The sequence below is a fragment of the Diadema setosum genome, chromosome 10, assembly GCF_964275005.1.
Source record: "Diadema setosum chromosome 10, eeDiaSeto1, whole genome shotgun sequence".
Lineage (NCBI taxonomy): Eukaryota > Metazoa > Echinodermata > Echinoidea > Diadematoida > Diadematidae > Diadema > Diadema setosum.
Window position 1 is genome coordinate 17,066,366 of NC_092694.1, and position 22,352 is coordinate 17,088,717.

General features: G+C 42.3%; 1 pseudogene; it reads left to right on the forward strand.

Moving 5' to 3' along the window:
- The first annotated feature begins 492 nt into the window (after positions 1–492).
- LOC140233812 (uncharacterized) lies at positions 493–15,058 on the forward strand (annotated as a pseudogene).
- Positions 15,059–22,352: the final 7,294 nt, after the last annotated feature.

Here is a 22,352-nt window from a genome sequence, read left to right on the forward strand (position 1 = left end):
TTGCAAACTGGATTGAATAAAATGTTAAAAATCGAGATGAAGCGAAGGTCGGGTAATTTTAAAGTTTCCTTGAGCACTTCAGCCAGTATTCTGGAGAAAGAAATGTCAAGATACAGACCCCCTTCTACGCGTAAACTAAGCATCCGTAACGATCATGATGGCATTATGGCGGTAATGTTTCAACTGATAGCGTGTCACGTGCCATGAAGGCGCACATGACAACGAGTCCTGTGAAGAATTTGATTACAAATCATATCAGGTTGTCAGGATAATAATAAGAACTCTACTTAATGGGGAGAAAGCACTCCCCATTCCCTATCCCCCCCCCCCCATCCCCGATATCTGAGCCCATATTGTATCATACACACCGCCACGTCATGTACATAGGTGAGCTGTACCCAGGGGATGCTTACATGTACTCGTATCGGTCGAGGTTGAAGGAAAGACAAGACTCACGCAAACATCATACCATCACAATACAACAGTACAGGAATGGCGGAAGAAAGAGAAGTGAGAGTGAGCACCCATAGCTATGTGAGTATGATCTGCCTCAGCCTATTTCTCAGTTTTCTCGTGTTTTTGTCTGTCGTCCCTTCGACGCCGGGGCAAAAACATTGGACTGAACTATACAAAGTTTCTTACATCATAGCGCAGATCATAGTGGCTCTGATCATTGGGCTTGTCCTGTTCTGGTTTTCTTTCACAAGGCCGAGATACCACAGGAAACAGACCATCTTCTGGCCGAAGCAATGTCGACATTGTGCCCAGGTCCTTGGTATGCTGACACAATGGAATAAATGCAGCGAACCTTCAAAGGTGCAGACCCCATCCCTTAATCACCCATCTTCCGTCAAGCTCTTTTCTGAATCCACGTCACAGCAAGGGTGTTCAAGGGAAGGACTCGAGAGAACTGAATCCCAGTACAACAATAATACCAGCTGTGCAGGAGAGCTGTGGTACTTACGCCGGAAATCGCTAGCGCAGGCTATGATCATCCTTGGTGTAATCGGCATCGTTGGAGCACCTCTGAAAATGGTCAATTTTATTCTAGATCAGCACGCAACTCTCGTGAATGTATGTCGGGACACTTTTGCGATGGTTTTAATCCTGGTTGTCCTCCCGGCCACAATGTTGAGCATCACCAGGTATCACGATGCCGTTTTTGTCGACACACCTCTCTTCTCAGCTGGTTTTGCCTTCCTTTGTGGTGGCTTCATGTGGTTGGCCACTTTTAAGCTCTTTTTCCCCATTAGTGGAATCTTTGGCAACGCATCCTTTCCATATTGGCAAAATGGCACTGGAGACAATGTCATTCTTCCAAGTTTAGGTAGGCAGTTTTAATTAAGCAATGGCAATAACATGAGATAAATGTCAGTTTTTTCGTCTCTCTCACTGATTCGCTTACGAACCTTCAGAAAGTATGTCATATCTGAAGTAATATCGTACAAAATAAACCATGTCCTTCTCATCAGATGATTCTACCGTGGATGAAATTTGAATAGTAACATTACTTTTATTAAAGGGAATATTCTGTGGTCTACAGTTGCTAGGTATTGCTAAAGTAAAAATACTTAGCTATCCAGTCAGAGATTTTTCACAGGAAGGAAATTACCGTCTCATTTAAAATCTCTCTTTTTTTATTGTTATTACAATGGTGAACATCTCTGTTTTTGGTAAAGTGTGTGAAATGTTGATGCTGGAAAGTTTCGTTGTCTTTGTCGAATCTTTATAAAAAAGTAGAAAAAAATGAACTATAGTCTTGCTAAGTATTGAAGTATGTTGAATGTTTCCCGTTTTATTCTTTAGTTCTCTTAACAAATTGTGTTGCATCAAAAGAAACATCTATCGACATTTTGACACTAGATGCGATCTTATAAAATGTTTCATTTAACACAGGTGCGTCTTTGATGTCCATGTATGCACAGTGCGCTTTAATCGGTACTGTATTCCTATGGACCATCTGGTCATCTATGATTAGACGACACAACCTTGATACATACCTAGGCGAATCCAATTCAGAAATCCAGTCATTTGATCGTCCCCGATCACGACGAGGTATTACCAGCTCAGGGGCGAACACCAGCCAGAGTGCCGTGCGACATGATGAGGATGAACCGTCTGGTTCACGTGAAAGACACGCCCTGCTGCATCACGTGAATTGTGATACGGACAGACAGCTTAAATCATTTACGCGCCGAGTCCTTGCGGTGTCCCTTGTTGTGGCGTTATTCTACTCTAGCGCTCGCTTCATCGTGGCAGCCTACCCTGGCACCATACTTTCTTCAAGCGCCAAGTTCTACTCGGGTACTCTTCTGCATACCCTTTTTTATTTACCAGTGATAATCATGTGTCTGCATCAACAGCGTCTAACGAGAGCATCAAGACGTTTTCAACAGTGTTGCCAATCTTCTTGCGCTGGCCATGTTGGCAGATCTCTTGGAGTCGATGATGTCGTCTATCTCGTCTCTCTCTTTGGGACTTTCTTACATCGGATTTTCGACATCATACCGTATATCGCACTGACAATCCTGAATAAGAGTGTTCGAAGTATAATAGGCCTTATGTATAAGTGTTTTCTAATGTATGTAGCATGGTTGATTTCTTCGTTTCTACACCGTGTCCGGCGTCAATACTTTTCAAACATTAATGAGGTCAAATGGACTCTGGCGACATTGGTGTACCTCGGATTTGTTAGTGCTGCGCAGTGGCTGAAAGACAGTTGGGACGAAAGATATGAGGATGGTTTCTTCGAGCCTAGGGTGTCAAAACTTATTGATTTTTTGTTGCAACCACTTGTATTAATGTTTAGGCTCATGACTTCACTTTTCGCTTACGAAACCTATCATATCGTTTTATCAAAATACAAAGAAATCAGTTCGAACCACACACCAAATTATGGGACAATTCAACGTTCTCGGTAAAAGCCTGTATTATATCATCAGCTGTTTGCATGTGTCGTTTTTATCTTTTAATGATTTATCCTATTAAAGCTTATCAAAGTTGCAGCGTCTGAAAAAACGTGGAGAAATTGCACACTCACACTCATAGAGTATTTGAAGCAATGCGTGTGAAGTCCGTTTAAATTACATGTTTATTTCCAATAATATGCTTAGCTTGTTTATACCACATTTGAGGTTGTAAAAAATTATGACAAAAGCGCGTTTTTGAACATTTAAAATGACATTCGACTGAGGGCAAAGTCATTGTTTAGAGGTCTCGTTTTTCAATTGTATTATAAAAGTTTAGGAATCTTTACGTCATGATAAAACCTTGGAATAATTCACTCTAACAACGGGGCTGGCAACCGTTAGCATTGATAAATTGCAATGTGATTAGTCAAAATTCAAAGAAGTCTTCATTATCATAACTCTTTATGTGCCATGGTGGAAACCCCCTGTGTGCCACGTTATTCTGAGACACGAAGGTAGTCATGCTTTGAGAAAGAATTCTGTTTTTCCAATCTATATAACTTCTACAAATTTCTGTTAAGCTGGACATAATAGTGAGGAAAGTTGAAGAGGAATACCAAGCTTTGCTTTGATATAAATTGTATGACAAATCTATTTCTATCTATTTTTTAATGACCAGTTGCTACATTAAAGGTGCATAGTCCCGGTAGTGTAGAGGGCGCTGTTGATGATACCGCCGAACACCGTTAGCATTGATACGAAGATTACCGAAGTTTAGCTGTCATCAAGAGTAAAGTGCGTAGGTGTTGCTATAAGTAGCGTTGCCTTTGTTGTCTTCTCTGCGCATCGCGCAGTGTGTAGTAATGCCAGGGTGCGTGCATATGTGCTTGTTATTATGACATCACAAGAGAAGTTTGCTAAAGCTGTCACCCCCCTCAGCCGAATCATGAGCCGAACTGTGATCCGACCACTGACTACAGTGAATCGGACTTCTTCGGACTCGGGAAAGTGGGCCAAAGCATAAGCGCTAAAGAGGAGTCAATAGCGTAGGTCTCTAGAGGAAACTTGCGCCGTGCGCCCGCGTACGCATTTGACTATGGTCCCGGTGTTTTAGTCAAATGCGTACGCGGGCGCAGGACTTAGGCTTTGGTCAATTCACAATTTTGACATTCGAGATTTCTCTTTCGATAATTTGCTATTCAGGTTCTATAAGTTCGATAACATTTTACATGAAACCCTCGAATGCCATATCGGTTTAGTCTCATTGACGGCATGGAAAGGAGTAACCAGGCAACCCTGGAATAAATGAACAAACTTAACCAGTGTGTGTGTTTCAGAGATGGGCCTCCACTGTAGGTTAAAGTATTCGGAATGTGTGTGGATTTTAGACTGCATCTTTCTGATTCATCGGTGATTGATGTAAATTACATTATGTAATTACTCCTTTGTTACTTTATTTCCCATGATTATTCCATCACAAATGGCATTAAAGTAAAGGTGGATGGATGGTCCATTACGTCCATGTTGATCTCGGCTTTTTGAGCAGACCTACATCCGTTTACGATCCAGATAAAATGTATTAATAAAAACATGTCAAATTTTGTGATTTAAACTCAAATCATTCGCGGAAAGCACAAAGAGTCATTTACATGAGTTCATCATTGTACTTTCAGTAATTCATAAGAATATTACATTTTGCTAGAAGGGGAATGCATCTCACAAGCATTTTTTTCTTTTTACATTCCTCCCCATCTCCAGCATTTTCAAAATTTCAGTGTTGTGGTTTTTCTTTTTACCTTATGAATGGTATAACCATAAATTTCACTTATTTTGTAATACCGATTTGGATATTATATACAATGTATATGCACTCGTGTCTTCTGTAAAAAAAAAAAAAAAAAAAAAAAAAAAAGCACATGTTTTGTCGGCAATGGAAATATCAATGAATGAATTAAGTAATTAATTTCTTCAGTGATATTAATGTTCACGTATCAAATGTCATGTTGCAATTCATCATGACACATGCTTTTTTATAGCACGTCTTATTACAACCGATACTAGTGACAATTGAGTTGATCGCCGCCTTGCGGTTTTTTACTTGTTAGGTGATCCGAGTATCCTCTCGGATCACCTTCTGTTTCTGTACGGATTCTTTCTTCTTCTTCTTCTTTTTCTTTATTTCTCCCCAAAAGTTGTGCAGAGGTTAGCTCAGAAAGTCCTGTTCCTATCAATTTCAAAATTATACCATGTATGTATCATGTCCCAAAGACGACAGCGCAAGTAAAATCATAGTGATCAGTCGACCGTGACGTCACTATGACGTCATTATATGAAAACACATTTTCATGCATATCTCATTAATGGAAAGGAATTTTTCAATGAAATTTACGTCACATATATTTCAAGTCAAGCGCATTCTACTCATATTATTAAAATTCATATTTATTATTGAAAAGTGCGCGTACGCGCGCGTTGAAATATTTGTATGCTCAAATCGAGCTCAAATTTTTTTTGCACACGTTTCAGACCATTTGGAGCATTTTTTGAAAAATTGAAAAAATTGGACGGACGCGTACGCGCGCGCACATATACGCACGCACAGCTCATATGCAATAGAAATTTCCCGTTTTTTCACATTTATCAGATGCCTGAAATGTCAAGGAATATTTCTACCAAGTTTCAAGTCAATCCGACTCAATATACCGTCACACGGGCCCGTCAAAGTTGAAATTCCGCGCGCGCGTCAATGGCGATATACAGTGCAACAATGCCAAAAAACCGCAAATTTTAAATCCGATTTTACTCGTCAGGATGGACGGTGACAACCCATTTTCTTTACATATTTTGAAAGCTGATGAGTTGTACATGTCATTTCATGGGTTGGCGATACTGAAAAAATGATTAAAAGATATCAAATTTCTTAATAAAGTAAAAAAAGTAAATTTTCAAAATGACGTCATCAAATTTCAAGTTCACACGAGCGTATTTCACTTATCCTTTGTCTATTTTCACCCAAATTTCAGTATGTTGTAGCTTGTTAAATGTTCTTTCATAAATTTAACAACACAATTTTGATTGGGTTATGGCATCACCTCGTAAAAATGGATTGAATGTAACCTTGTCAAATTTGACCAGTTTACGTGTTATCTCTATGGGAGTGCAGTTTTTATGGAAAGGAAAATTGACACGACTATCTTTATAGAGCACTGGCTCACTTATACTTCGGTGAATTTCTCCCAAATTTTAGTATGTTGTAGCTGAGACTTTGGGCTATCGTAAATGTGCCCTTTATTTTTTCATACGACGTCGGCATCATGTCAAAAAATTTGGTTGAAATTAAAGCTTATCTTCGATGTATTGAGATATTTCTTCCTTTCTGCAACTTTCTTTGCAATAACTCAAGAAAGACAGCCCCTATCACCCCCATATTTTGCACATGTTTAGTTCATGTTACGTACATTATTTCATAAAATAACAACTACTTGATCGGACACCACCTTGGGTATGTAAATTAGGGTCAAAGGTCATAAATATTTCATCCTGTATCTTAGTAAATATATGTCCTATCTTTCCCATATTTTGCACACGTAAAGACCATGTTACAAGGATCATTTCACAAAATAACGACTTTTTGCTCAGATGTCATCTTGTCTGAGCAAAGTGGGGTCAAAGGTCATATGTACTTTTTTCTGTATCTTCGTTATGACGTGTTATCTCTATGGGAGGGAATTTTTCTAGATGTGAAAGTTGATATGGTTGTCTTTATCGAGCACTAGCTCACTTACCCTTCGGTGAATTTCTCCCAGATTTTAATATGTTGTACCTGAGACTTTGCGCTATCTTTACGTACCGTTCATTTTTTCATACGATGTCTGGATCATGCTAAAAAAAAAACTTGGTTGACATTAAAGCTTATCTTCGATGTATTGAGATATTTCTTTCTTTCTGCAACTTTCTTTGCAATAACACAAGAAAAACAGCCTCTATCACCCCCATATTTTGCATGTTTAGTTCATGTCACGTACATTATTTCATAAAATAACAACTACTTGATCGGACACCATCTTGGGTATGTAAATTAGGGTCAAAGGTCATAAATGTTTCATCCTGTATCTTGGTGAATACTTGTCCTATCTTTCTCATATTTTGCACACGCAAGGACCATTTTACAAGAATCGTTTCACAAAATAACTACTTTTTGCTCAGATGTCATCTTTGGTGTGCAAAATGGGGTCAAAGGTCAAATATACTTCATTCTGTATCTTCGTTAGTGCATACGGAATTCGGTACCAAAGATGGCAGGTCTGACTCCCTTTTCTAAATGAGACTCCAAACATCACATGGCCAATGTCCTCTCAACACAGATGAAACCTGTATTGGTCATGCCTATTGGGATCAGGACTCAAATCATTGATTTCCAAATAGATCGGATCACCTAATTTGTCAGTGTTGACAAATTCCGAGTCTAGTTTTTTGTTGTTTTTCTCTTACAATCGAAGGTGATTTACGTTTTCTTCCTGTTTTTCAATAAAGTCACTAAAGGCACTCAAACGCTCTTTCAATAAAATGAGGACGGATTTGGTAAGATGCTTTCTTTCTTTCTTTGTAAAAATTTCTACTTTCTCAACCTGTTCACACATCATGATAGAAAGCATCCTGTGTTTTTAAACTAACTTCGTATTGCAAAAACAGAATTACATTCATCATACATGTAAAATGACGCCTTTGAGTGACTTTCACACTGTGGGTTAAACAAAAAGCCCAAAAGTTTGAAACTTAACAGCAACGAGACATCACTGTAATGGTGTAAATAATGGAAACGTGTTAAATCCCGCCCAGACCAATAGATCGCCAGCAGCACACTTACTTCTACACTGTATAATTCGTTGCGATTTGTTTTTGTTCTTTTTTCGTTTTTCTTTTTTGTTTGTTTCTTTTTGGGTGCTGCAATGAGTTTGTGAACGAGTGGAGGTGAAGATGGATAGGTTTAGGGATAGGTAATAGTTTGTTAGTTAGGATGGTTAAGTAGGGATATTGTTGTTGTTGTTGTTGTTGTTGTTGTTGTTGTTGTTGTAAATGCAGCATAGAGACACTTGATTATTTTGTTTTGTGTTACAAAATCAGGTATTATGGGTAGGGTGATAGATTTGTAGGTATATGATGAGTTTCCTTCGCTTAAAGACATAGTTTACCATTTGCAGATGAAACAAAAACCCAGCAATAGTGCTTCAAAATAGTTCTTAAATGTGAGTTAGGGCTAGAAACAACCAACGTAAAAATTTGAATCCGTATAATCGATGTTAAGTGTTGTTAAATACACAAAATGTGAACAATAGTTATAATAGAAATGTTTCCAGGCTAAACCGTCTACAGTTACGGTTTATTGGGAAAAGCACTGATATCTTCTTATATTTTTAGGCTTTATTGCGAAAATTCTATATGGTAGGATGTTTTGTGATACAACAGACCTATACATAAGCATAAAATGTGATATCTTAACATTTTTGAAATCACTGCTCCCAAAGGTAAACAGGACCTTTAATTGAATTATGGTTTAGGAGATATTAGTTTACTGCAAGCTTTGGTGAAAAGTATTTTCGTATTTTCATATTGTGCAATTAGACAGATGTCGGTGAGTTTGATCAAGTTGATGGAATTTTTGTTATGAGATCGGTACGTGTATAATTTTGTATTATTTTTGAATAGGTTATATGGCATGTCATAAATATATCATTCTTTGATTTAAAAATGTATATAGGCATACAGGTTAGAAGAATAGAGCTGCTTAGTTTGTTTATATTCGTTTGATTGTGACCATGATGCTGATATTGAATGAAAAATAAAAATATATATATAATTTTAAAAAGTGTACGTAACAGGTGTTGTGCTTGTATAGTGTGTCAAGTACACAACAAATTTGATTTCACCCGTATTGCACAACTGTGTCCAGTGTTTGCAGGGGCGTCACCAGCTTTTTTCTGAAGGGGGTGCGTTTTGACACTAAAATTGTAACCAGCGAGATTCTTTTTTTATTTGATTTATTGTCTCCTGTATTATCATGTACTTTTACATAATACATTGTATATTATACATGTATATACATACATTGTTAGTGGCACGTATTCATAAGCATTAAGTTTAACGTAGTGGAAGAATAACTGTAAAGGACTATGATTAGGCCTACAACATACGGGGGGGGGGTAGTGACAGTGTAAGATCCTCGGCAAGGGAGCGAAGCGACCGAGCGGGGGAGGGTGTGGGAGGGGGATACCCCCTCCCACGATAGGGACTTTTTGTAAAAACAGAGTATAAAAGTCGCATTTATACGGCATTTCAAATCAAATTTCTACGGATTTAAACATCGTAAAAATATCACTGTGAAGGACTATGATTATAACATAGGGGGTACATTAGTCACGGTGTGAGATCCTCGGCGAGGGAGGGTGTGGTAGGGGGATATCCCCTCCCACGGTAGGGACTTTTTGTAAAAACAGAGTACAAAAGTCGCGTCTGTAGAGCATCTAAAAGAAAATTTCTTGGATTAAGCATAGTGGAAAATTCACTGTAAAAGCAAATTTCTAGGGTATTAAACATAGTAAAAAAAAAAACACACACACTGCGGAGGACTGTGATCATAACTTATATGAAAACTATTCATTTTGCTGTAAGTACGGGCAGAGGGAGCGAGCCACTTTCACTGTAGTAATACCATTCGTCTGAAATGTATTCATTAAAAGCTTAAACGTGATCGCATTGTTCGAGCAGTACAATTTGTTCTTATATTAGCATAAAAGCATAGAAGAAAAGGAAAAATGTAAGGTTTACTAAACTTTTGTTTTAGGGTGCACACTCGAGGACCCGAGGTTACCATCTATACACTAAATTTACTCATAAATATTAGTGTGTAGATATAATAATATAAATTGTTAAGTGTATTATTCGCCCCGTTATGGGCGAAAAATTTCGCATTTTCAGTTCGTAATTTGACAACTTTTAGACGAGAAAAGTGTCTTTATTGTTCATGTTGGTTTTTCAATAGTTGATCAAAGTTGATCAATTATTTGTTACAGGGGGCACGTGGGGGGAGGCAAAAACTCGTTTTGCTTCCTGATACACACCTCTATATAAATATTCCGGAAATTTTCAGTCCCCAAATGTGTCAAGTCTTAATCTGTGGGTAGGAACCGAGCGGGGGAAACATAAAGCAAAGAGGATGAGTGAACTTTGGAATATATTTCAATTCAAGTGACAGATATGAAACATGCTTTTTGATGAAATAGTCTGAAATTTGTCAATCCCCCAAGTTTGCTAAGTGTATTTTTGGAGACCTAATGGGAGGGTGTGGGAGGGGTATCAACCTCCCACGCGACGGAAATTTTGCATTTTCAGATTGAAATTCAACAATCCGTTGCACAATGAATGGAATAATTGGACAGTTTTCTATTAAAAAGGAAGACAATTTTCCGCATTTCGAGAATTATAGGGTGACGTCTGCCCCCTTGTCCTCCGGGATTGATGCTCCTGCATAAGAGGATGCTGTTGTATTTTTTAGAATTCAAATGAAAATAGCTCATAAAGACATTTGGAATTTAGGAAGCTCTCAATCCCCCAAGACTTTTAGTGTACTATGAAGGGAAACCCAACGGGCAAAGGGTTAATTGAAAGGAAATAATTATCCCCTCCCACACGAGGGAACTTATGCATTTTTTTTTTTTTTTTTTTTGTGAAGTGACAGGTCTGGTACACACTTGCGATAAAACATTTGTAAATTTATCAATCTAAAGATGTGTTAAGTCCGTGGAAAATAGACCAAACGGGAGAGGGTGTGGGAAGGGGTATCCTCCTCCTACACGAGAGAGACTTTTCATTTTTTAAATTGAAATTCAGCTACCTGGTGCACACTTTTTGTGAAATATTTGGACAGATAATTTCTATCAAGAAAAGTAAGAAAATCTTCTCATCTCACGAATTATGATTAGGCCTTCGTGGGGGGGGGGGGGGCAAATGATATTCTTACCCTTGCAATATTTTTATGGGGGAATTTTTTTTTTTCTGTCAAAAAGCAAGAAAATCTTCTCATCTCGGGAATGATTATGGGGGGTTAATGCTTGCCCCTCCAAAGTTTTTATGAAGCTATTAAAAGGCTCGCACTTGGGCTCCCATTTTCAGTCTGGATTGGTCAGACATAAAGTGCTGTACCAATGATGACCCTTCATCCTTGCAGCACACGTACACGTACACGCCAACGTGTGCGTGCTCCGTACGATATGTACTGTACGGTCGATAAATAGTAAACACTGTAAAATAGATATGTATAAAATCAGTGTTGCCAGAGCCCGGGGTGTGATTTTTTTTTCCCTTGAATTTCTTGTCCCTAAAAAGGTAATAAAGAAAGAATAATTATTTAGCATCCGTCGTTGCGGTCGCTCGCAGACTGAAGGTTTTTTGTTTTGTTTTGTTTTGTTTTTAAGGGCCTGAAGGGGGGTGCGTTCGCACCTAACGCACCCCCCCCCCCCCCCCCCCCCGTGACGCCCATGGCATGCTATCATACACTATACTGCTACTGGATAGAACGACAAATACTAACTTATATTGAGGCCTCGGTGGAATAGAACTGCACAAGAGATAATTCAGTATTTTGAGTTCTGTAGTACAGTGCTGGTATATTAATAGAACATGCACTCATTGTTATAGTTTATGATAGACCCCTCGATCTGTATGTATTTTCAGTAGGTCTAGGCCCTTTACTAGATCTAATTTACTTAATCCGTTTAGCTCTCAGATACAGAGGCTTCTTACCTTTCAAGGCATTATTTACCATTTGCAGATGAAACAAAAACCCAGAGTTACTGCTTCAAAATAGTTTCGGATAGAAACAACCAAATAAATGTAAAAATGTTTATCAGTGTAATAAATGTTGAGAATTATGTTAAATATGCAAAATGTGAACAATGATTATAATAGAACGTATACAGTTATGGCTTTATTGAGAAAAATAGTGATATCTCCTTATGTTTTAGGCTTTGTTGCCAAAATTAAATATGGTAGCATGTTTTCTGATACAACTGACCTCCACATATGCATCATTTTTTTTCTTAAATCAGTGTTCCAAACGGTAAACAAAACCTTTTTCATGAAATCCCAAATCCAGATGTCAGCTCTTCAACACTGGATCACTGCGAACACGAAAAAGCCTAAAATTGAATGCTTGGCCGTGCCTTGGAGGGGTTAATGTTGATGAAATCACAAATATATATATATATATATATATATATATATATATATATATATATATATATATGTATATATAGATATATATATATATATATATATATATATATATATATATACATATATATATATATATATATATATATAGAGAGAGAGAGAGAGAGAGAGAGAATATTTGTCCAAGAGCTTACTTCCAAAAGGCACTAAAATCCATCATTTTTTCAATGTATTTAGCGCCTTCTGGAAGCGAGCTCTTAGGCCATATATACTATGTATATATATATATATATATATATATATATATACATACATTGTAGCGAAATTCAATGTAACCGATTCGATTTAACCGTTCGATTATAATTTGTTTTAATCAAATGTGCCTGTTGGATAGACAGGGCACACTATCGCGACGTTTGACAATCGTTTTAATGTGGTAGTGCATTATCACGAGTTTAAACATTTAATACATGTATCAAATATGTGGTTACTTGTTTGTCGTGGACGTGTTTGGATTATTTTAATACCAACTCCGGTTTAGACCGATGATACATGCCGATTTTTAGTAACAAGGTACAAGTGATAGTCCTAAAATGCCAAATGTAAAGAGGAAGAATACCAAAGAGGAACTCCTGTGGAAACTCTCCGCACCGAATATGACCGTTTGAGTTGCTTCCTCATTGCAGTGCACGCTAGGAAAGGGAGCTGCTTCTAATACAGCATATTACATGGTAGTTCACAGACACAGACTAGTAGTTTTAATTCAAAAGGGATCGTTGTAAACTGCAACAAAACGAACCCCGCCTACTCGGCCATCCTAACACGGCTCGCGAAGGTATTTGTACAGACAGTCAAATTCTCTCACAATCACGGCACAAAGGCGAGTTCGTCACAATGTATATATATATATATATATATATATATATATATATATATATATATATATATATAAGTTTTTATGAAGCTATTAAAAGGCTCGCACTTGGGCTCCCATTTTCAGTCTGGATTGGTCAGACATAAAGTGCTGTACCAATGATGACCCTTCATCCTTGCAGCACACGTACACGTACACGCCAACGTGTGCGTGCTCCGTATGATATGTACTGTACGGTCGATAAATAGTAAACACTGTAAAATAGATATGTATAAAATCAGTGTTGCCAGAGCCCGGGGTGTGATTTTTTTTTCCCTTGAATTTCTTGTCCCTAAAAAGGTAATAAAGAAAGAATAATTATTTAGCATCCGTCGTTGCGGTCGCTCGCAGACTGAAGGTTTTTTGTTTTGTTTTGTTTTGTTTTTAAGGGCCTGAAGGGGGGTGCGTTCGCACCTAACGCACCCCCCCCCCCCCCCCCCGTGACGCCCATGGCATGCTATCGTACACTATACTGCTACTGGATAGAACGACAAATACTAACTTATATTGAGGCCTCGGTGGAATAGAACTGCACAAGAGATAATTCAGTATTTTGAGTTCTGTAGTACAGTGCTGGTATATTAATAGAACATGCACTCATTGTTATAGTTTATGATAGACCCCTCGATCTGTATGTATTTTCAGTAGGTCTAGGCCCTTTACTAGATCTAATTTACTTAATCCTTTTAGCTCTCAGATACAGAGGCTTCTTACCTTTCAAGGCATTATTTACCATTTGCAGATGAAACAAAAACCCAGAGTTACTGCTTCAAAATAGTTTCGGATAGAAACAACCAAATAAATGTAAAAATGTTTATCAGTGTAATAAATGTTGAGAATTATGTTAAATATGCAAAATGTGAACAATGATTATAATAGAACGTATACAGTTATGGCTTTATTGAGAAAAATAGTGATATCTCCTTATGTTTTAGGCTTTGTTGCCAAAATTAAATATGGTAGCATGTTTTCTGATACAACTGACCTCCACATATGCATCATTTTTTTTTCTTAAATCAGTGTTCCAAACGGTAAACAAAACCTTTTTCATGAAATCCCAAATCCAGATGTCAGCTCTTCAACACTGGATCACTGCGAACACGAAAAAGCCTAAAATTGAATGCTTGGCCGTGCCTTGGAGGGGTTAATGTTGATGAAATCACAAATATATATATATATGTAACGCCCGTGTTTCGTTGCAAGCGCGACAGCTAACAGCGCACTTGCTCTCCTATATGTATAGTCGTAGCCTGCTTGTGGGTAAGGGGATGCAGGGGGCGTTCACTCAACAAAATGGGGGGGGGGCGACGATGCAAGAACAGGTCCCTGACCTTGCGAGATATGACACCTGTATAGAGAGCAGGGGGAGAACACATCTGGCTTGATCAACACAGTTCTGCAAAGTCTTTATTCACATTCAACATGATACATAATACTTTCAATTTACAAAAACGCAACAATCACAATTTTCACATATACTACGTACACTGACATATTACATACAACATAATATCCAAACTACCCCTTAGTACTATTAACTACATATTACTCTATCGCCAGATATCCTATTACACTTACTATTTCCCATTAACTCAAACTTCATTTATATACACATTGACTTAACTTATCTCTCTATATATACATTGCATACACGCTCTCAACTACACTCAACAGAATACTGTACATTGGTAAAAGCCCCGATGCAGAACCTTGCCATGGATTAAGCACTTTGTAAACTCACAAACTAAAATAAAAGCTAAGGCGAGAAGACGCTGGGCTCCCCAGCGTTTAAAAAGCCAAAAAAAGTATACAAAAGAAGTGTTAACCAGCGTGTGCGCTGAACATATACTATACAAAAAGTTAGCTCCTCTTTTCGCCTCTTCCAGGCCTAGAGAAAAGGAGATGGGGAGAGACTCCCCCCATTAAGACTTTGAAACAAAAGAGCTACCAGCACATCTTTCCGGCCTCCACAGAGGTAAAGAAACTTGACAATGGCCCTCCGCCGTAGTGCGGTCTTAAAAAGCCGTGGTCAGCCGGCACAGTCTACTCGCGCAGACCCCATTCATACTATAACATACAAACGCACACACATACACACACACCCACAACACACAAGCAATCACACACAATCACACACACACGCACACACACACACACACAGATGCTACCCTCTACATAACATGATATTGTATGGTATGCTAAGAAAAGCCACGAGTTCCTTCACATGCAATGTAAGTTCAGGATTAAACGAAAGGCTATCCATTATATACAGCATGTACTTTGATTTTGACACTCTACATAGGCCTACATTGAATATTGCGACGGACCTATCTCATAAAATATTCATCGACATATAAATGAATTAAGCTGTCGATAATATGACAGTATTATCAAAATCGCTAACGCTTAACTTACCAATATATGATTACCGCCACAGTATCTCGCAACTGAGCCAGTTACCAAATGCAAATTTGTTAAAGATAACTCCAGGTCAATCCCTAACTCATTGAATATATCAAGGCTATAGAAAAGTGAGAATAATGTATACATCTCATCGGTTGTTTTCAACAACTGGAATAAACTACTATTGCAGGACAGCGACCAGAAGTTAACTGCATTAGTAAAATCATAACTTCATATATTATAACTTGATATAACGAATTCTCAACCATATCTATAATTTGGTAATCCTGTGATTATCAAAACACAACATACTCATTAATGGCATGTCAATGTGTGAAACATACAGAGATAGCAAGAGAGTATATGAAGTAGAATAATTCTTACCTGTATAGAGAGCAGGGGGAGAACACATCTGGCTTGATCAACACAGTTCTGCAAAGTGAAGAACTTGTGCTGACCCACGCCAGATGATGTTCATTCAGCTCTCAGGTAAGAAAGGGATTTGTTTACAAAACAAACGCCGGGTGCTAAGGTGGTCGCCTGGTGGCCTTTTCATCAGGAAACAAAAGAGTTTACCAAGGAGGGAACTTGAACTCAGACTAGAGCAACTGTATGTTCTCCAACATACCCGTGTTACATCCTCCCCATCATTATTGAATGACGTCCTCGTCATGAACAAATTAAAAATTGAAATTATATCAAATGCAATACATAAAATCAATAATTTTGCTCGTCACATCTGCAGGTACAGCAAGGTGATCGTCTTTGAACACTGTAAATACATGCTTTTGTATCGAGCACTTAACATAGTATCCAATGAATACTGATAAAGATTGCAATTGCAAAAAGAGGAATATTTAGAAACCAAATATGAAAATTTTGTGTATACCCCTGATTTTGCTCCCCAAACGTTAACCTATTTCACCCTTCTTATGCCAATCTATCTTTCCTTCTTCCATCTCCCTCCCCTCTACTGAAAAAGTCGCCGTCCTCGGAGACTTAACCATTAAATATATGAATCACTAAATATTTACATTTGGAGTTGTCAAACTTTTAACAAAGTTGCAAGCAGCACGAAAAGCGTCCTGCATTGCTGTGAGTTGGTTTATATTTCCCAGGCTCGTGTATTGCAGACGCTCCACAGGCTGTCTTTGCCTGCGGCTGCGTACCCTCAGTTGACTGTCCTCGTCTACCTGGTCTGCGCTGGAAACAGTCGTGTTACCGTGTTGTGACGTCTCGCTCGCTGCCTCGGCGGTTGGCTGGCTAGTGACGACCCCCGGAGTGTGCTGGTCGTCGTCTTCGGCTGGCATATTGATCACCACGTCCTGCCCGTCATCCATCGGAGCCTGTCGTCCCTCGCCGTCGTCAGCGGGAATGGTGGACTGGCCGTCACATGTCTCCTGGTCCTCTGTCGCTGGATGGGGCTGAGTGGTTTCGGTGGTAGGCTGCAGTCCATCTGATTGAACTGGGATGTCCGGGACATTTCGCTGCTCTATGGGTTGAGTGTTGCGTACACCACCATAGACGAAGGTCTGGCCCACCTCCTCCGCCACGTCAGTCTCCGGCGTCTCCATCTCACGGATATCGTCTGAGGATGTCAGAATCTCGGCTGGTAGAGGAAGCTCCGCAGTATCATGGCACTCAGTCGGGAGAAAGTTGCATCGAGTCAGGAGGTTGCGGTGTAGAGTGCGTTCAGTCTCAGCACCCTCTCGCTGAACAACATAGACAAGTTCACTCACTTTTTTGGTGACCACGTACGGATGAGGCTCCCACTTGTCCGACAGCTTGTGCTTTCCTTGAAATGCGACCAGTTTCACCAGTACTCGGTCGCCTGGGTGCAGAGGGTCGTCACGGGATCGTCGGTCGTAGAATGCCTTTTGTCGGTCGCTGGCTTTCTTCGCCAATGCACTGGTGCGTGCATAGGCAGAGGCTAAGTTATCACGAAGATTCTGCACGAATCCGTCGTGGTCAAGGTCGTCGTCGATTGTAGTCCGGTCTAGTAGTAGGTCGATTGGTAGTCGTGGGTGTCGTCCAAACATGAGGAAGAATGGGGCATACCCCGTCGACTCATGCTTGGTACAATTGTAGGCATGGGTCAGGGTCTCGACGTGGCTCTTCCAGTCTCTCTTCTCCTCGGGATCAAGGGAGCGTAGGAGGTGGATGAGGGTCCTATTAAAGCGTTCGGTCATCCCATTTCCCTGTGGATGATAGGAAGTGGTTCGGGACTTGGTAATACCGGCCAGCTTACATAGCTCCCTCACGACGCCACTTTCGAAGTTTCTCCCCTGGTCAGACAGCAGCCTCTCTGGAAATCCAAAGTTACATATATACTTCGACCACAGTACCTGAGCAACCGTTGATGCCTTCTGGTCGCGTGTTGGGTAGGCCTTAGAGAAGCGTGTAAAATGGTCGGTTAGAACCAACACATTCTCAATCCCACCCTTTGACTTCTCGAGAGTCAGGAAGTCCATTGACACCAGTTCCAGTGGCCGACTCGTCTGGATGGTGGTGAGGGGCGCCCTATGGCTTGCCTTCGCAGATCGTCTGAGACTGCAACGTTCACAAGAACTGCACCACTCCTTCACGGTCTCCTCCATCTTAGGCCAGTAGAATCGCTCCCTTAGGAGGTCCAGCGTGCGCTCTGGTCCCACGTGACCCATCCTGTCATGGAGTTCCTGCATCGCCATTGGTCGAAGTGTTGTGGGCAGCACCAGCTGAGTGACATCTCTCCCTTCCTTCGCTATCGTCCTGACAAGGAGGCCATCGCGTAGGGATAGACGCTCCCACTGCCATAACAAGTTCTTGACCTGGCTGGGAAGTTGAGCTCGATGACGCCTAGGTGGCTTGGTTGACTCCCTGATGTACTCGATCACAGCCGCCATGCCGTCATCATCTGATTGCGCCCTCTGGAGTTCCTGTACGCTCATTGATGGCAGGGCCTCGAAGTGCGGTTGAGGAACTTTGACCTGTTGGGCAATTTGGGCAGTGGGGACAGCAGGTTCAACGTTACTATCATCACCTGGGCGGGATGGGGAGAGGTCCTTCTTGTCGGGGGCTGGCAACCGAGAAAGCGCGTCTGCGTTGGCGTTAGCCTTCCCAGACCGGTAGACCACCTGGAAGTCATAGTTGGCCAATTCAGCTGCCCAGCGTTGACCTGTCGCGTCTAGTTTGGCAGAGGAGGTGGCATACTTCAGCGGGTTGTTGTCTGTGAATACAACGAACTTGTTACCGTACAAGAAGTCCTTGAACTTGTCTGTGACCGCCCACTTCAGTGCCAGGTACTCGAGCTTGTGGGCTGGATACCTCGTCTCTGCTGGGCTGAGGCCTCTGCTGCCATATGCGATGACCCTCTGTACGCCATCTTGTTTCTGGGAGAGAACGGCTCCGAGTCCCAGTCCAGACGCATCTGTCTCTAGGGTGAACGGCAACGAGTAGTCTGCGTACCCGAGGATCGGCGCAGAAGTGAGCCTCTTCTTCAACTCAGCGAACGCAGCTTCACACTCATCAGACCATTCATAGGGAACCGGCGCAGCTGTCTTCTTCCCTCTCTTCTTCCTTGGGTCGCCGCTTGTCAGACGGTACAGCGGGGCCGCGATCTCAGAGTACGACTTGACATACCTGCGATAGTACCCGCAGAATCCGAGGAACTGCTGCACTTCCTTCTTGTTACGTGGTCGTGGCCAATCAGCTACCTTCGCCAGCTTCTCCGGGTCAGTCGCTACTCCCTTTGCGGAGACAATGTGCCCAAGGTAGCCAACCTCTCTCTGCAGTATACGGCACTTGGAAGGTTTGAGTTTCAGGCCGTGCTGCCTCAGTCTGTCAAACACTGTCTGCAAACGTTCCAGGTGCTCGTCGAGTGTCGTGGAGAAGACGATGACGTCATCGAGGTAGATGAGGACGGAATTCATGTTCAGGTCCCCCAGGCAGGTCATCATTAACCTCTGAAATGTGGCAGGGGCATTCTGAAGCCCAAATGGCATCCGGTTGCACTCGAAGAGGCCCATCGGAGTCGTGAATGCCGTCTTTGCCTTGTCGTGCTCGTCGACCTCCACCTGCCAGTAGCCAGAAGTAAGGTCCAACGTGCTGAAGTATTTGGCCTTACCAAGCGAGTCCAAGGCTTCCTCGATCCTGGGGAGTGGGTATGCATCTCTCACCGTCTTGCCATTCAGTTTTCGGTAGTCTATGCAGAAGCGTAGACTTCCATCCTTCTTCTTGGCGATGACAATGGGGGAGGCATATGGGCTGCTGCTTGGTCGTGTAACGCCGGCATCATTCATCTCCTTCAACATGTCTTTCACGTCCTGGTAGAGGGCTGGCGGGATCCTCCGGTAGGGGAGGCGGAAAGGGACGGGGTCGACGAGGGGGATCTGGTGGGTAATTGACGTCGTATGGCCGTATTCTGTCGAATGATGGGAAAAAACATCGCCATTTCTTTCGAGGAATTGCTGGAGCTTGCTGTGCTCGTCATCCTTCAGGTGCGATAGGTCAATGTCTTTTAGATGTGTCGCGGTCTGTGTGTGGCACCGGGCTTGATGTCTGCTGGTTTGCTGCTGCTCTTTTGGCGACTCCATGCTGTGGATCTCCTTCACAGCCCTGAGTATGGCCAGTGAGGTAGCTGAAGTAAGGGTGATGGGCACGCCGCCAATATTTCTGGCTGTCACAAAAACGACACCTCCACTTACCGGCGACAGTGTGTGAAGACAGGTCAGGTTTCCATTAGCAGAGGTTGGTTCTACCAGAGCGCAGCAGTCTGGAACCGGAGTCCTTCCGCGCACGCGGCCCTTCACAGTTCTCTGCTCTCCTGGTACCAGCTGGAGAGGTCGCCCATACAGAGTCACACGTCCAATGAAGTCTCCCTTCCCACTTACATCTGCCATCCCCAGACGCATGAGGGCTGCTTTCCAGATGGAGTCCCTCTCCCCTACAGCATGTAGGAAAGACTCTCTTCCGTGCATCCTCACGCAGTCCTCCTCCAACGCTCTGATAACATTGGTTCCGACCAGCAAAGGGACGTAACGCTTGTACTTCGTCGTGGCTGTCACCAGTGTCGGTACCTTTGTGTACTCGAAGCCTAAGATAGATAAGCTGGAGTCGATTACCCCTAGTACACGCACCTCGTGGTCGTCGGCACCGATGACAGATAAATCAGCAGCCCTGAGAGGTTGTCTGCACAGGCCAGGGTGAGTACGCCACAGCTCCTCAGATACGGTTGTGACCTGCGAACCCGAGTCGATGAGTGCGTTGACCTCTTTGCCGTTAATTGTCACCAGAGTCTCGTTGGCTGGTCCCACGACACCCAGGTCATTTGTCCTCGTCGTAGGGGTATGAGTCGTTGAAGTCGTGTTATTTGGGTGGGTTGTGATTTTGTCAGTCTTTGTCGAGTCAGGGGGGTCAAGGTCAGTCTTATTAACGCCCACAGCCACCGCTGTGGGCCTTACCCGTTTAAAGGATGGGCAGGCACGTGAGAAGGGCAACTCCTAGCGAAATGTCCCTCCAGTCCGCAGATGTAGCAGGCAGTCGACCTCAGCGAGGGAGGGGGAGGGGGGCGTGGCATGGACTGCGGAGAAGGTTGTTGCGGCGCTCTAGTTTCCAGCGCCGTCATCCGTCTCTCCAGGTCCGCCATTCTAGACAGGTGGGCCTGCTGGTCCTTCCGCACGTCTTTCAGCACCGCTAGGATCTCCCTCATCGCCGGATCACCGCTCTGCTTGTTGCTCTCTGCCACCTTCCCTTGCTGGATATTGACACCCCGGCGAGCCTGACCAAGATGACGTCTGGTTGCCCTCTCTCTGGCGAGGTAACGAAGTTCGTCCTTCAGGGCTCGGAACGTCATCAGTCGCGGCCGCATGGGTGACAGTCTCGCCCGGACCTCATCATCACGCAGGCCCCTCATAAACTGCGTGGTAAGTTTTGCGTCTCTGTCCTCCATTGGTAGGCCGTCGTAAAGTGTCTCCTCTATATTACACAATATACCCTCAAGTGCGATAGCAAAAGAGCCAGCTTCCTCGTGTTGTCGCTGAGTCCTCTCATAAAACTGCGCCATTGGGTCGCCATGGCAACTCCCATCTGCGTACTCAAGTCTCAGTTCATGGAAAGCGGCTTCTGGAGTACGCTCACTAGGGGGAATGTTCAGAACAAGACGCCGCGCTTCCCCGCTTAGATTCCGCACGATGGTGGCGAATGCGAAACTCGTGGGCTGGGGTGCAGCAGCCAGCAAATAGTCCATGTCCCGAATCCAATCGTCCACGCTGATTTTTCCATCACGCTGGCCGGAGAAAATGGGGACGTTCCTCACCTGCTGGGCCGCCATGAATGTCGGGGGGCTCGCCACCTGCCTAGCCGCCGCCATGCCGTCGATGTTGGCGTCTTCTCGGGGGCTAGCAGGCACTCGTCCGTATCCACTCATATCAACTGCCATTTCTGGTACCACAATCTCGATGTATTGTAGATAAACAAAATGGATCCTGCCGACTACGCCAGTTTCGTGTAACGCCCGTGTTTCGTTGCAAGCGCGACAGCTAACAGCGCACTTGCTCTCCTATATGTATAGTCGTAGCCTGCTTGTGGGTAAGGGGATGCAGGGGGCGTTCACTCAACAAAATGGGGGGGGGGCGACGATGCAAGAACAGGTCCCTGACCTTGCGAGATATGACACCTGTATAGAGAGCAGGGGGAGAACACATCTGGCTTGATCAACACAGTTCTGCAAAGTCTTTATTCACATTCAACATGATACATAATACTTTCAATTTACAAAAACGCAACAATCACAATTTTCACATATACTACGTACACTGACATATTACATACAACATAATATCCAAACTACCCCTTAGTACTATTAACTACATATTACTCTATCGCCAGATATCCTATTACACTTACTATTTCCCATTAACTCA